This window comes from Etheostoma spectabile, chromosome 4, assembly GCF_008692095.1.
Source record: "Etheostoma spectabile isolate EspeVRDwgs_2016 chromosome 4, UIUC_Espe_1.0, whole genome shotgun sequence".
NCBI lineage: Eukaryota > Metazoa > Chordata > Actinopteri > Perciformes > Percidae > Etheostoma > Etheostoma spectabile.
The window spans coordinates 13161507-13177101 of NC_045736.1; the positions used below are offsets into that span (position 1 = coordinate 13161507).

Consider the following 15595-nt stretch of genomic DNA (forward strand, 5'->3'; position numbering starts at 1 on the left):
CTAATGACTCCGCCGCCTTTCCGGAGCGGAACCGCAGACGTGGAATCGGAAGTCAGTCCCTACCGGGGATGAAAATAAGTCAGCAGAGGCAGGGCTATGTAGACCAGAAAGGGGGAAATCCCACGCACGATCACCTCGACAATAAATGTTTTGGTGCTTTGCACGATTGTGTATAGCCAGGGGGAACTAAATGAAACACTCCTCCCAATGCACGTTTTTTTTAAATTGTTTTATGTATTGTGGTATTTTTAATTTTCATAGCATAAGAGAAGAGTTTTAGAGCCTATTTTGACCTATTGCCTTTTGTATGTGTATGTTCAATGTAATTACGTTTGAAATGTTCCTTATTTTTATAATGAAAATTGTAACGTCATACCAAATGCTACGTCACCCCCCAGCGAGATGACTTTGTGTGTCTTTGCCACTTGCAAATAAATAAATGGAAAGTATTGTATGCTTACGCATTTGTTTTTTTTCCACTGTACCAAACTATGACTCCTGAACCGCGGTACAAACCGAACAATGTGCCCTTTAACACCCAAGATGAACCCGTCTCTAACTTGTTTCCACAAAAAGTCCAAGACACTAATGTAAAAGTACAATTTCTTGGGATTTCTTGGGAAGTGTTTTTGTAGGATTTTGGCATAAATGGCCAACTTATAATAACGCTCCGTAAACAGTCTGAGCAGAAAACATATAATTCAGTCCATTGAAGTTTTAACAGACATGTAAAACTATAGGACTCAATAATAACATTGGGCTCCAAATTGTCCAAAAATCCTATTTGTGAAAAAATCTAAAAAACGTACTGTACACTACCGGTCAAAAGTTTGGGGTCACTTAGAAATTTCCATTGCACTCCATTATAAACAGACGGAGATCAGTTGCCTTGTTTTTTTAACCAGGGCAGTTTTCAGATTACATTATGTGCTTACATAATTGCAAAAGGCTTCTCCAATGTTATCTCATTTAGTTTTTTTTAAATGATGATGAACATATCAATGAACATTGGATGAATGGTTGCTGATCATGGGCGATGTAGATATTACATTTAAGATCAGCCCCCCCCCCCCCCCCCCCCCCCCCTCAGATCAGCTGGTATTCTGTCTATAATTGAGTGGAATGTAAATTTGTAAATGACCCCATACTTTTGACCGGTAATATTTTCATTTGGTGCAGCCATATAAAACACGATTTGGAGTTTTAATGCATCATTCAGTGTAAGTATCTGAAAAACCATGCAGAATACCATGCAGAGTATTTTACGCAATGCTGTCATACTGTTTAAAAGTTGTTTCCCCCTATATTTGTGGGACATTGAAAGCTAAAAGGAATGAAGAGCTTGAATTTTACACAAAAAAAAGTTGTTTAAACCCATGTTTTGGACAATTAGTCACTGAGAGTGTTGCTGCAACATCAATATAATGAAAGGGAAATAGAACTTGCATTAAATAATATTTGAAAAAAAAGTATCTCGCCTGTTTGTGGCGAAAAAAAAACAATTACTCTTGATAAAAGTTTTCTTTCAAATGATTTTTGTTTTTTAAAGGGGAACATTCGAACGCCATTTTGGGCGTGTGGACCGATCGGATGAGAGGAAGGACGTCTGACGATCTCCTTGGTGTGTCACTCTTTTTGGGGACATATTTCCTGGAAAGAGACATTGCTGTTGAGTTTGTCAAAGGTCATTTGTTTTGTTGATTCACGCAGCACAAATTCAATTCATCTCAAATTCATCTCTCCAGTATATGAGTGGTGATAGATGTTTTGGTGAACATCTCATAACTGTAGCTAAATGATACTAAAACGGTGTGGAGACAATACAAACTACGATGATAATTTGATAGAACTGAATCATTAAGAGGTCAATCAGTCACATGAGATGAACTTAACAGCTGATTAATCCATTAGTTGATCTACAGACTATTTTTTTGCTTACTCTGAGGATTTTTTTCATCATTCACGGCATTCATCAAGAAACAAAAACAACATTTTAATTCCAACTTCTCCACAAGAATTGCTGCTTTTCTCTGTAACATTGTTGTAGACTGGATATTTTGGGGGTTTGGGGCTGTGGGTGAGACAAAATAAGGGAATGTGTGAAAATTACTGGGGGAGGGGTGGCTGAATTTTGTTCTTATACCCCCCCCAACTTTGTTCATATTTTCATTGGACCTCACAGACTTAAGAAAGAAAGAATCCAGAAAAACCCCTTCCAGCTTAAAACCTTCTTAAAATAATATCTTACAATAATATAACGGAGTTGGTACAACTGAGAAGAAAAGCTTCAATTACTTTAGAAGATGATAAACACTTTTGTTTTCCACATACAATAAGGGATTTTAAACAACTTTGGTTAACAGACAACAAAGTGCAACTATCTCCATTTCTTTTTCATATATCACATAATACAAGGGAAGGCTGAGCTAAAATTTGAATATATGACCTCCCCAACAACTACTAATTTTCATACAGTCCCTAAGACATTTAAAGACGTCATCAAGAGTATTGGGAACTTGTGATTGGGGCAATTTATAAACAGAACAAAAAACCCCAAAAAGAATTAGTGGGTAATGGAAATAAGACCTATTGGTAGAAAGTCGCATACATGTATATCCATATCCATCTTAGTAGCAGAGTGAATTGAACTCAACTAAAGTAAATGTCTACAAGAGATAGTTGTTATGGATATAAAGGAGGCGAAGAGAAGATTTGTGTGCAGCCTACATATGATAAGAAGTCAGTGACATATAATAGTTTGGGGTTATTTATTTATTTCCCTCCCTCCGTCCATGTCACCTGGAAATCAGTCCCTCTCCCTTTAAGTGGGAGGTGAGCGGGAGGGCGCTGTGTGGACGGCGACTGTTTGGAAACCCAGAGCAGCAGATGGATCCAAAGGCACCGGGAGTGAGTGAGTAGGGTGCGCGCTCTGTCTCCAAAACGTTTACGCATCGCAGCAGTATCCGCGTCTCTCTCTCTCTCTCTCTCGCTCTCTCTCCTCTCCTCCCCCCCCCCCCCCCCCGCGCAGTCATCTTACCAACATCCACCACTGACCGGCCACTCTGAAGGACCGGGAGCAGAGAAGTCAACACATGTACGGAGCCACCTCTGTCTCAAAACCACTGTGCGTTTAATGCGTTGAGGAATTAAAGCGGGAGAGGAAGAAGAGGAGGACGGAAGTTTTTGTGTGTGTGTGTGTGTGTGTGTGTGTGTGTGTTTTGTGTGTGTGTGTTCGCGTGGAGAGCTCAGGGCGCACCGGGACTGGTGAGTGAAAGCTTTGATCACATATCGGTGTCACACACGCTTAACACGTAAAAAACAACAACAGTTAATCTGCAGACATTAGGCTGCACAACTCACTGGAGGTTTTAGTGCCACGCAACATTTCGCTTTCAAAACTTCCAAACGTCTCACAAGTGTCATGTGTGGATCTGTGATAGGCTATTGTAACTTCAATTCCTGCCGTCCTCTAATCATTCAAACACATCCAATTTACTGTAAGATTCAGTTCCTCTCCACCAGCAGCTCCACTCTTTCACTGTCTTTCACTCTTTCTTGTGACATTTAAAAAATGTTGTCCCTCTTTGAATGTGCCACTGAACAGAGGCTGACGGCTGGCAGTAGTACACAATTATCGAGTAGAGGGAGATGATGATGATGATGATGATGATGATGATGTCAGCTCTGTGGGCAGATGCAAATGAGCAGATATCAGCAGGTTCACTGAGAATAGGTAGAGGCGTCAACACCATCTTTTTTTTGTTCACTTCAGCTGATTCGCTAAAGTTTAGGAGCGCAATGGAAGAATTAGAAGTTTTAGAGTAAAGTAAAGTTTAAATTTAAAAACAAAAAACACAAACGGAGCACTCGGATATCATCTTGTCAGTTTTTCTGTAAGTGTAAATGTATGTTTATATAAGGCTCGGATGAAATGATGATGTGTAGTCCTAATCTACATACAGTATTTGATGCGTGGGAGCATTGTGGGGCAGTGGTGCCTGGGGGCCCAGCACACAAGGGTCCTTTGAAAGCCTTTGGGGGGGGGGGGGGGGTCCTGGGCATGTGACAAGGTTAGAAATAATATCTGTGGTTTAATGTTGATCATAGTGAGACAGACAGTTAAGGATACCGCCAGTGGGACGTGTGGACAGTACTATAAAGTATGTTAAGCTTGTGGCATTACTCAAGGGTGAAGTTGTGTGTGTGTGTGTGTGTGTGTGTGTGTGTGTGTGTGTGTGTGTTGTGTGTGTGCGTGTGCGTGTGCGTGTGCGTGTCTTTACAGTGGCTGGATGCATACAAAGCTGTCTGTCAGTGGGGAGTCCCTGACCTTTCTTTTTTGTCAATCTTCTTTCTTTCTTTCTTCACTCTTCGCTCCCATCTTCATACACCCCTACGGCTGCCACCTCTCCTTTTCTTGTCCTTTCCTTCCTTCCTTTCTTTCCTTTTCTGTCTTTCTTTCTTTTTGTTTCTTTTTTTTTTTCGGGCCATGTGAGAAGGACACTAATGCTGCATCTGTATAATCTGCAACCTGCATGCACACACTCCCATAATGCTCTTTGATCTCCACAGTGAGAACAAGACGGAGCAGTGCAGTTGCAAAGCAAATATACCTGCTTTCTCTCTCTCTCTCATTCTGACACACACACACACACACACACACACGCAGGATAGTCTAAAGGAGTGGTTTGGCGTTTCACCCTTCACCTCCACACCTCCCCTCCCCCTTCTCTCTCTTTTGGAGCTTTGTCTTCTCAGGTGAATGGGTTCATGTAGGACGAAAGGTAACCCCGGCACTCACTCTCTCTCACTCTCTCTCTCTCTGTCTCTCTCTCTCTCTCTCTTTCTCTCTCTCTCTCTCTCCGTCTCTGTCTGTCTGTCTGTCGGTCAGGGTGAGTGCCAACATGTCTTACATCGTAGCCATGTTTGGCCATGCAGTTGTCTGTTCAAACCCTACATCAGGACCGTTTTAAGTCAAGTGTTTTTTATTTTTATTTAGCTCCAGGTGATCATGGCTACGGTACTTCCATGCATCTTTACCAGTGAACTCACTAACAAAGTTTGTCCCCGCTTGTTTCCCCTCCATGTGTCACCGTAACATTCAAGTCACAGAACTGTGCATCCAATATCCCCCAAAAATATCTGTCGTTCAGCAACACTTACTGCTGTTCTGAAAGCGTCAATCAACTCCTTCAAGAACTTTTCTGAAAGAGACAAATATTCCATCCACTGCTTGATAAAAAATATCTATATCTAAAATATCTAACCCAAAATATCTAACCCATTTCCCAATTAGTGCATCTTTTCCCAAATGCAAACACATCGCATTTCCTTTCTCAATTTGTATGACATAAACCAAAGTTTAAATAGTCTGTAATATTTAATATATATCATTGTTTCTTTCTAAAACTATATATTTTGAATGCGTCAATTTTGCTTGATTGCTGACATATGTCATTTCTGCTACTGGCATAGCAACACTTTTCCATCCACATGATTAGGAGAGAGATTAGGAGATTAGAGGATTCTGGAAATACCTTCAGAACTGTAGTAAGTGATGTTAGGCCTAACGCACATACCGCGTCTTTTATCGTCTGAAGAACACGAGGCGGGCGTTGGGTGCCGACTATTGTGCCGACTTTAAAGGGTGCGGAGACGTTGCTTAGCCGTCATAACGAGCTAACTGCATCATTGACATCTAACATCTAACATCTTAACATAAACTAGCATAGCTAGAAATCCTTGATATTTTAAGTGGTTATTAGAATATTGTTGATGGAACACATCGTAAAGCTCTGGGGAGCCCTGCAATGTGATTTTCACCGATGAAAGGAAAGATTTCAGCTTGGTTGGTTGTTCCTTGTCATGTGATGATGATTTTTTTTTTTTTTTATCTTGGGATTTGAGTCCACAAAAACGCAGCAAGTGTCTGCAGCAAGTGCCTTAAACAACCCTCTGGCTTTTTCCAAGATCTCCGGGTGTTTAGTTTTTAGGAAATTGGGACGGTTAGCGTTGTATCTGAATAGTGATGCTAATTAGAGCTAGACCGATTAATCAACCAGGCCCATTAATTGTCCGATATTAACTCACTACGTAAATATTGGTATCGGTTGTTTGTTTACAGTGTTCAATGTTCCTATTTGTATGTGACCTGGTCACAATTTAAAAAAGAAATGTAAAGGATCCATATCAAGATTGATTGTTTATGTTATGTGTTATTGTGAAACAAATATATGTATATCGATATATCGTCATTGTTTTTTTTAAACTCCCAAACACCAATATCGATGTCGGCCTCAACAATATAAGAACCAACCCGGCCATGGGTTGACATGGAGGAATGATGATGTTTTTGTAGAGCTTCTCCACCCATGGTATAATCGCTATAATGCACTCCACAGCGTTCCGATGTAGATAGTAATGGACTCCACCATACTTGTTACCTAGCCTTGCATTATTTTTGAAACATTTTTCATAATTATATTAGACTTTTGAATTTGTGACATTGTGTTCTAAATGATGTGTTGAGTGTTAAAGTGAGAGAGGTGTGTTGTTGGTGTGTGTGTGTGTGTGTTGTGTGTGTGTGTGTGTGTGTGTGTGTGTGTGTGGTGTGTGTGTGGTGTGTGTGTGTGTTGTGTGTGTGTGTGTGTGTGTGTGTGTGTGTGTGTGTGTGTGTGTGGTGTGTGTGGGTGTGTGTGTGTGTGTGGGGTGTGTGCCTACCATTTCCTATACATCAGACGTCTCCATAAGGACAGCAGAGCAGACAAGGTTTTTTTCCCCTCTCTCCACCTGACCTCCTATATCCTCTCGACATTGTTCTCTGAATCCTATTGAACCAGGAGTCCACAGAGAAACGCCACAATGGGAGAATAATGGTGCGTGTGCGTGTGTGTGTGTGTGTGCATGCGTGTGTGTGTGTGTGTGTGTGTGCGTGCGCACTCCTCAGCCTCTCCTTTAGCACAGTGTGAGGCCAAGCCAATCACACAGAACAATGCTGGGTTCAGGGAAGCCTTATGATCTCTTTAAATAAAACCCTCGGGCTGCATTTTCTCCTTTGGGAGAATCACAAGAACTGAACGTTGAAAGACTCCGCTGGTTGACTGACTGACTGACTGACTGACTGACTGACTGACTGACTGACTGACTGACTGACTGACTGACTGATAAACTCGCTGACAGGCGACAGTTTTATCCTGGTGTGACATCTCTGACAGAAACTTCAACTTTTCATTATTTATCTCATGCAATGTACTTATTTCTCTGCTTACTTTACATAAAGTATATATGTGTATCTATGTATGTATGTATATATATATATATATATATATATATATATATATATATTCCTTATAAATACATTACTACGTAGCAAATTCTAATTTTTTTTAGCTGAAACAGTTCATTGACGATAATCACTAACAGTCCAATCATTGCCTGAGTCACTTTTTTGAGGAAACTTCCAAACGTCTTCTGCAGTGGACGATTTGCTGCTTTTCTCTGTTTTGTCTGACAAAACATAACATCTGAAGATGTCAACTTAGAAAAAATAATTGAAAAATGAACTGATAGTACTAATTGTGAACTTTTTTTAAATGTAACTTTTGCATGTATTTGTGAAACTTTTAATATTTTAATGATATATTTTTTTCCGAACAGTGCTAAATTCGTTTTCTTTTTTATTTAACCAAATCTTACATACATACATACATATATACACAAAGCTAAGACTGCCACACGCTACAAAAAAGCATGAATAAAATCCAGTTAAGACACATAAGCAGTAACACGTTTCCACATCTACATATTTTAGACGCAAATTCATCGTCAAATGCATTGAAGAAAGTATTTTAATTTCAAGTTTTTTGTTTTTTTTGTGTTAAATAATGCCTGTTATATTGCAACATAAAGCAATGGAGCGGTCTCTCCAGTTCTTACAATCCTTCTCTACTTTCGTAACTTGAATACAGTAACAGTGTTAAGTTATTTTAAGCCAAAACCTTTTGAGTTTTGAGTCGATATTGTGCTGCTAACATTGTCAGCAGACCAGCAGTATTGCCGTTGTTGCATGTGATTCGGTTGATGAATCAATGAACAGAAAATTTAACCGCAACTCATTTGTCAATTTCAAAGCAACAATGGCTGCATTTCTCTTTTTTTGCTTCACAAATGTGAGCATCTTCTGCTTTTGTTTTCAATCTTTTTAATGTGTCACCTTTGCTTCTGGGAAATTCTGACAGTGCTTATCTCTGTACTTTGAGAATTCACGGAAAATGATTCTGAAATCAATCGGCAGTTGCTGCTGTTCTTCCGAGCTGTGACGCTGTTTTGCTCTGAGATGCTGTGGAGCTGCGGTGTTAGTTTGATGCAGCGTATTGTGGTGTCAGTTATGAATTAATAGTCTGAACACCGGCTTCTATTCAGACAAAGGTGGTAAACGTCTTTCTCTTCTACTCTGGGACTTAACCCTTGTGTTGTCTTCCCGTCAGAACTGAAAATCATCAATTTTGTTGACGATTTTTAGCAATGTTTTTAACTTTTTCTTACGTTTTTGTCATTTTTTTCTCTGTTTTGTCACTTTTTTGACGTTTAACACTACGTAACACTGACTTATTAACTTTAGTTTTACAGTTATTTTTTGAAAGTTATGGTCAATGAAGCTCATTTATAGGAAATTTTACCTAATGTTTGAGTTAAAAAAGCAAAAATTTGAAATTATTTAGACTAAAACTAAAGGAATGGATGTTGATGGATAATCACCGACTGGAATATGTCAACTTTTACTCAATACTATTTCAAAAACACTTTAATTTTTTTCAAATTATATAAAATTGAAAAAGACGTCCCAAAATGAATGAAAGTAGAGATTTGTACTTGGCAAAGAGCGTTGCGTGGAATCAATCATGTTATTTTGGGTAATTTAAAAGAACATTGATATAGGAAAACGGGTCAATTTGACCCAAGGACAACATGAGGGTTAAAAAGCAGATGAATAGATTCATATTCAGGGAAATTTTACCTGCTCTCCTCCCATTAAGCCAATATGACCCCGAACATGTAGTATTTAATGATTCTTTACATCCGTATCACAAAGACCAAATTTAATGTAAGCGCTGAGAGTGGTTTCTTTTTTTCTTTCTTATGGAAACTGACTGACGTGAGAGCATCTCGGTCACCCTTTAAGAAGACGCACCTTGTCTTCATTTTTCTTTTCTGTTTTTATCTTTGAAGCTAACAAGGCGAGAGTGAGCGGTAATACTAAGTGGAGATGTGTGAAGGAATCACAGAGGTGGACAGCTTCTTTAATTCCTGTTGCCTCATCTTAACATCTCCTTCTGGCACTTTTTAAAGACACTTTCCACCTGTTGCCTTCATTGAGGAAGAAAAAAAAAAGTCCCCCCCCCCCCCCCCCACACACACACCACCACACACACACATACTGTGGCTCACGCTGGGCGGGTGTTAAACTAAAAGTAAAAGTCTTACACTGGTTGTGGGCCACTTTCAGAGACACCTAGAGACATCAGCAGCTACACACACACATCCCTGCAAGCATCTACACACACCTTCAAGGTAAGATTCCTGGTTTATGTGCAGCATGATATGAGTGGAATGTGTTTGCCTCTGCTGGCAAGGTTGAATATCTCCTTTCACGTGTTTGTTTCTGAGGCAGATGCACTGTTGAACAGTGTGTATGTGTGAGTGTGTGTGCGCGTCTGTGTGTGCACCAACTGTAATGCAGTATTCACATGTTTAGGTTTCTGTTCTATACAGCTGAAGATTAATCAGTGATTTTGAATGACATTCGGTAGATCTCATTCTGTCCTGCATGCGCCGTTGCAAAGTGCATTTACGTTCTGCCAGGTGTGCTTCGGATGTGCACTCACTCGTCCATGAATGCTGTCATAAGCTCACAATACTGTGGTAATAAAGCCCGCGCTTTCAACCACGGCAGGCTATTTATCAACAGCTGTAAATCAGTTTTGAAGGAGAAAGAACGGAAGCATTTTTGGAACGCCGCCCTGCATTTGTCAACCCCTTTTTGAACACTTTCTAATCCCCAAGAAGAAAAACCGAAAAGAAACCACTTGAGTTTTCTGAACTCTTTCCTATGCGTGTGCACGCCTGTATTAAATGCATGTGTGTTCATTCGGCACGCAATGTCAAAATACAAGCTCCTACAGGACTAAGGTGTGTTTCATTAAATATAGAGTTGAATGGGAAGCTTTTGTTGGGAAGTATGTGTTCTTTTTCTTTTTTTTAATTCTGATGTTGGTCTATAACTACAGGTTTCTTTTGTCTCACTGTTCCCGTTATGCTCGTCACATAACGGCCCCGTATTGTTACAAGACATGAATGAGCAAGTTTATATGGGACTAGAATCTGCCTCTTAATTTAAAGAGCCTTTCAAGAGAAAAAAAAAAATATATAAAATCTCATGAGAGGATTTTGTGTTGCTATGGTCATGATACTCATGTACAGCTTTAATTAATTATTTTTTAGTGTGATTCAGTTGGATGGAGTCATGGAGACATGTTAAAGAATTTGACATTCCACAATGACAACAAAAAGAAAAAGCCTAGAGGCTCTGGTTGTCTTTTTTTAAATATATTTCAGCTTCTTTTATGACTTTTCCAGCGTTAACCAACAGATTTGCATTGCCATCAGTGAGGCGCGCACAAACAGATGTTTTTTTGTTCATCCCTGAAGATCCCTTTTTCGAGCCGATTTGTTTAGTTCTGTGTTGATAATGAACACACACGCATCACAGACACGCTATTGATACATGAGCCCTGCAAGCACAAATAAAAACATACCAGTTTCCTGGTTCATTTACATGAACTTTTGGGCGCAAACAACTCCGCTCTGTTCATGTCAAACCTTAAGTTGAAAAGTTAATTGAATATATTTTATTATATAACACAACACTCCCACTCTACACCTGTGTGTTTGTGTTTGTGTATGCATGTGTGTGTCATTTGCAAATGACCAGAGACCGTTTGTTTTGACAGCAGTCCAGTGGCATGATTTGCATTTTCATAAAAAATCAGTGATATCTAAAGCCACAGTAGGCCATTCTGTGCCTGCTTTGTATAAGTTGGTTGCTTGTTTGACTATGATGTGACTTTTAATAATTGGCGCTTTTAGGCATTTGATATCTTTCAGTACCTAATAATAAATGGAAAAAGGTAGAGTTGTTCCGGTACCGCTACCGATGCTAAAATGCTGGTGTCAGTATCAGCGAGTATGTGAGTCTACGAACCGATCCATTACCAAAATGTAGCACTGAAAAAAAAAAAGTTGAAAGAAAGTTCTATAGCAATCATTCTCTGTATTTGTTAATGTTTTACAAAGGGTTTAACCCAAGCCTGGCTGTACATCGATAGCAATCGCTTCACATTTATACAGGGTTAAAAAAAAAAATTAGAAATAGAGCTTAAAATGCAATATCATTAAAAAGGGCTACAGGCTATAAAGACACGCTGGTCTCAGATTGGTACTTGGTATCGATCGCTACGCAAGTTTAGGGATATGACTTGGTATCAGGAAGGAAAAAAATGGTATTGGAACATTTCTAGGAAAAAGAAAGTAGCCTAAGTAAAACATGTTTCTGACAGACTTCAGACAATATAGCAGCAGCTTTTCTGCATTTTTAATCTCCCGCTCACCACATCTGCATGATAACGTCTTGAAAATCATGCGCTTACTTTTATGTCCTATGCACTGAGACAGTGAGATATCTCGGTCTCCATCCTCTTCCGCTATACTCAAGATCTCAATTCAAATAATGCCTGTCGAAACCTATAAAATCAACAGGGAAATGAACAGAAAATGCATGATCTATGGTAGGCCTATATCTCATTGTGTCAAAAAAACAAAATTACAGATTGATGGTAGATTGTGTGGCAGTGGTGAAGCCCTGGAGGGCTGTATACGAGCATATACAAAGTCACAAACCCAAAAACTAAAATTCTGCGAATGTTAGTCAAAAACTGTCCGAATGGTGAATCAACCACGGAGATAAGTTTCAGTAAGTGGCCTTTAACAGACTGACTGTGTGAAGCATGGGGATCCTTCTCTACAAACTACAAAACTATGGACTTTTTTAGTAGTGTTTTACAAGAAAAGGCATCAATATTAAAAAGCATAAAAGTAGGTAATACATTTTCTCTAGGAATATAGAATAATACTAAACAACCGTTGAGGATCACACTTTATATTGTCTAACCACATGCTTAATCGGTTACAAAGACGACATCATAAACTCTAGGGACTGCTGTTAAAGTCAGAATTGGGAATGATGACCTGTAATAAACGTGAGTTTCATTTATTAAATGGCTGCATCTTTATATACCGTCTATGATCGCTACACAGTAACAGCCGTAGGGACAACTACGCTAAATGGTTAGCTTACCTACACATGTTTAACGTTAACTTTGTGTGTGTGTGTGTGTGTGTGTGTGTGTGTGTGTGTGTGTGTGTGTGTGTGTGTGTGTGTGTGTGTTGTGTGTTGTGTGTGTGTGTGTGGTGTCAACATGCAGCGCTTGTGCGAAACAGAAACGAAATGAATGAATACCGAAATATTCCAACAGAAATGTTCAGTTTAATGTGAATTAGAGCAGCCGACAGCCCGCTAGCTAGCTCACTACACCGCTTCAGCTAAGCACACCATAAAATATACGACTGCTACCTCAGCCCGTAAGGGGGTGTGGAGTAATAGACGCAGAGTTTTATTAAATTAAACAGCTACAGAGTTAACGTTGCTATGGACGTAGGATTCCAACCGTAGAAACGGAAGGTTCCAATAGAACAATACAATCATATCATCATATAAATTAATAAACTCCCGTTTAAATCAATGATTTGCGTCAAATTATTGATTTATTTGGTAAGTAGCCATGGAATAAGCCGGGCTGATTCAAGTCCTGATCACCCTGTCGGGGTTGGCTCGTTCTACATTATCCCTTACTTAGAGGGCCAGGGCCTTTCCACCACCTTGCTTTGCTTTGTTTTTAGATGTACAGCTGAGCTGAGCCAGTAACATACAGTACATCTCCACCTTGTCTGCTTCAGTCAACCCCAACCCCATCGGTCCCCTACTGAAGATGCACGTCTTTATATCAGTGCAGTCAGTTAAACCTGTTATTAACGGCGTCAAAGCAAACCCATTTTAACGGCGTCAATTTTTAATCGCAAGATTGATGTTCTATTTGACCTAGCAAACGTTGTCATTTTAACACCTCCTGTTACAACAACTAGTAACGTTAGCAAAGCTACAACACCACATCGGATCTAGCTAGACCGGAAACCAAACAACACACACGCCGTTTGGGCTTGCGAGCCGGCCAAAGAGTAGTAACGTTAAGTTATGAGTGGAAAAGTTGCCAAATGTTCCATTAACCAGACCATGATCTGTGTGTGTTGTTGTTGTGAACTGAGCGATCATCGCAGCACGTCCAGTCTGAAAGACCGCTTGATGGCCAAGCACACAGCTGATGCCAGTCCCCTTTAATTGATGGACAGTGTTACATTGTGTGAGAGATTATTTACTCCAAGTGATAACGATAGTGTGAAATTGAACACTACAGTGGGCTATATGCCAATGTTGTTTTCAATAAAAAAAAAACATTTGCACAAAGCAAGCTGAGCCACTCTTCCATGTTGATAAGAGCGTTAAAATGAGAAAAAATAAGACAAAAAAAATCAAAGGACATTTAGAAAAAGATTACAATGTGTGATTAATTGCTATTAATTGCGAGTTAACTATGACATTAGGCAAGGCAGCTTTATTGTAGAGCACATTTCAGCAACAGGGCAATTCAAAGTGCTTTACACAAAAACAGTTAAAAAATAAAAACAGATAAAACACAAGAATAAAAGTTACAGTGCAGTATAAGAAATTAAACATTAAAGAAATGAACAGTCATTTAAAGAAAGGCAACATCAAAAAGAAAGGTCTTCAGCCTTGATTTAAAAGAACTGAGAGTAGCAGCGGATCTACAGGTTTCTGGGAGTTTATTCCAGATATGAGGAGCATAGAAACTGAATGCTGCTTCACCCTGTTTAGTTCTGACTCTGGGGACAGAAAGTAGACCTGTCCCAGACCACCTGAGAGGTCTGGGGGGGGGGGGGTCATAGTGTAGTAGCGGATCAGAAATGTATTTGTATTTTGGCCCTAAACCGTTTAGTGTTTTATAAACTAGCATACGTATTAATGTGATTAATCGTGATTAAATATTTTAATTGTTTGACAGCACTACTTTAAAGATTAAGGTAAGCGCCAATAGTCCAACAATCACTCTCTTTTAGCTCTTGTTTTTGGTCTTTTGGTGTCTACCAACTCCTGAGGGAAGTATCCGTCTCTTTAGCTGCTAAATGTTCGACTTTGTTTACCAGCCAGCCTCTAACTGTGTGTGTCTGCTGTTTGGTGATGAGCAGGTTTCGAGAGCCTTTTACGCTGCAGCCGAAAACGACAAAGAGTGGTGAGCATCCGGCCCTGCTTTCATCTTTCTACTTCTTGACTTGAATAGCTCTTGACATTGACTCTTTTGTTGGTGCTTTTATAAGCACCAACAAAAGATGCAATGGATTATTTATTTATCTTTTCCACCAGTGTTCTTCCTGCGTCTTCCTTTTTTTTCGGGCTATGCAGACATGCGCTGTGTCGTCAGAGCCGTGTGCGGAGCCGGGCGGCGTGTCATTACTGAGGTCAGCCAGCAACTTCAGACATGATCTCCGGCTTATTGGAGCTGGTTAAGACCTTTGGCACAAAGTTGTCCGTGGTATAAGCAGCTATACCTGTGAAACACACACACACACACACACACACACACACACACACACACACACACACAGCAAAGACCTCCTGCGGTCTCTCAATGCTGAGACGAACAGGCCCTCAGCAGAATCACCTGTTGTGCTCCTTACTGCTCAAAGGCGTTTCCATAGTAACACCTCACAGCCCTGGCCCCTTGGTCTTTAAGACCCTCGGCAAACATAGACCCCCCCTAACACCGTTACAAACTCCATAAAACACACACGTGCACGCACACACACACATACATATGTCGTGCACACATGGTTGCTCTCAAGAAGCCGCAGTGAATGGAGTGAGGATATAAAGTGTGCCGGGCTAAAGAAGGGAGCACATTGTGAGAGTCAGGCCTCCTTTGTCTGAGCTAGCCTGAAGGAGTAGGGGGTGGAAAGGGAGTGGGGGTGGGGGTGGGGGGCTTTTGTGAAGGAAGAGAAAAAAGTGGCCTTCATACACATCCTTTCTTCCCTTTCTCTTGTTCTATCTCTTTATTGGAAGTATGTTTTGTCTTCTCTCCCCTCCTCCTCCTCCTCTCTGATAAATGCCACAGTAGCCTTTCGCTAGTCGCCACAATAGCCGACCTGTGTGTGAGAGAGAGAGAGAGAGAGAGAGATGGCTGCTTTTTAACCTGTGCTTCTGAAAAGCATGAATAGGCCATGACTGAAGCCAGAGTCCGGTTCTCCTCTCTTTTTTCTCTCCTCAGTGTCTTTGTGAAGGGCACAGTTGTGTCATTAGCCTATTTATACATCTTAGGGAGAGAGAGCTAGAGATAGATAGAGAGAGAGAGAG

General features: G+C 40.2%; 1 protein-coding gene across 7 annotated transcripts in view; it reads left to right on the top strand.

Annotated features, from left to right (window-relative positions):
* Nucleotides 1-2895: 2895 nt before the first annotated feature.
* sox13 (SRY-box transcription factor 13) overlaps nucleotides 2896-15595 on the top strand; it is a 73224-nt gene continuing 60524 nt past the window's right edge. For 5 of the 7 annotated variants that reach the window (XR_004331747.1, XM_032514197.1, XM_032514202.1 and 2 more), the window contains exon 1: nucleotides 2896-3264. The gene's annotated coding sequence lies outside the window, so the exon portion shown is untranslated. Of the gene's footprint in view, nucleotides 3265-9543; nucleotides 9568-15595 lie in introns of those variants that run through there. The other 2 variants (XM_032514198.1, XM_032514200.1) reach the window with 2 other exon arrangements.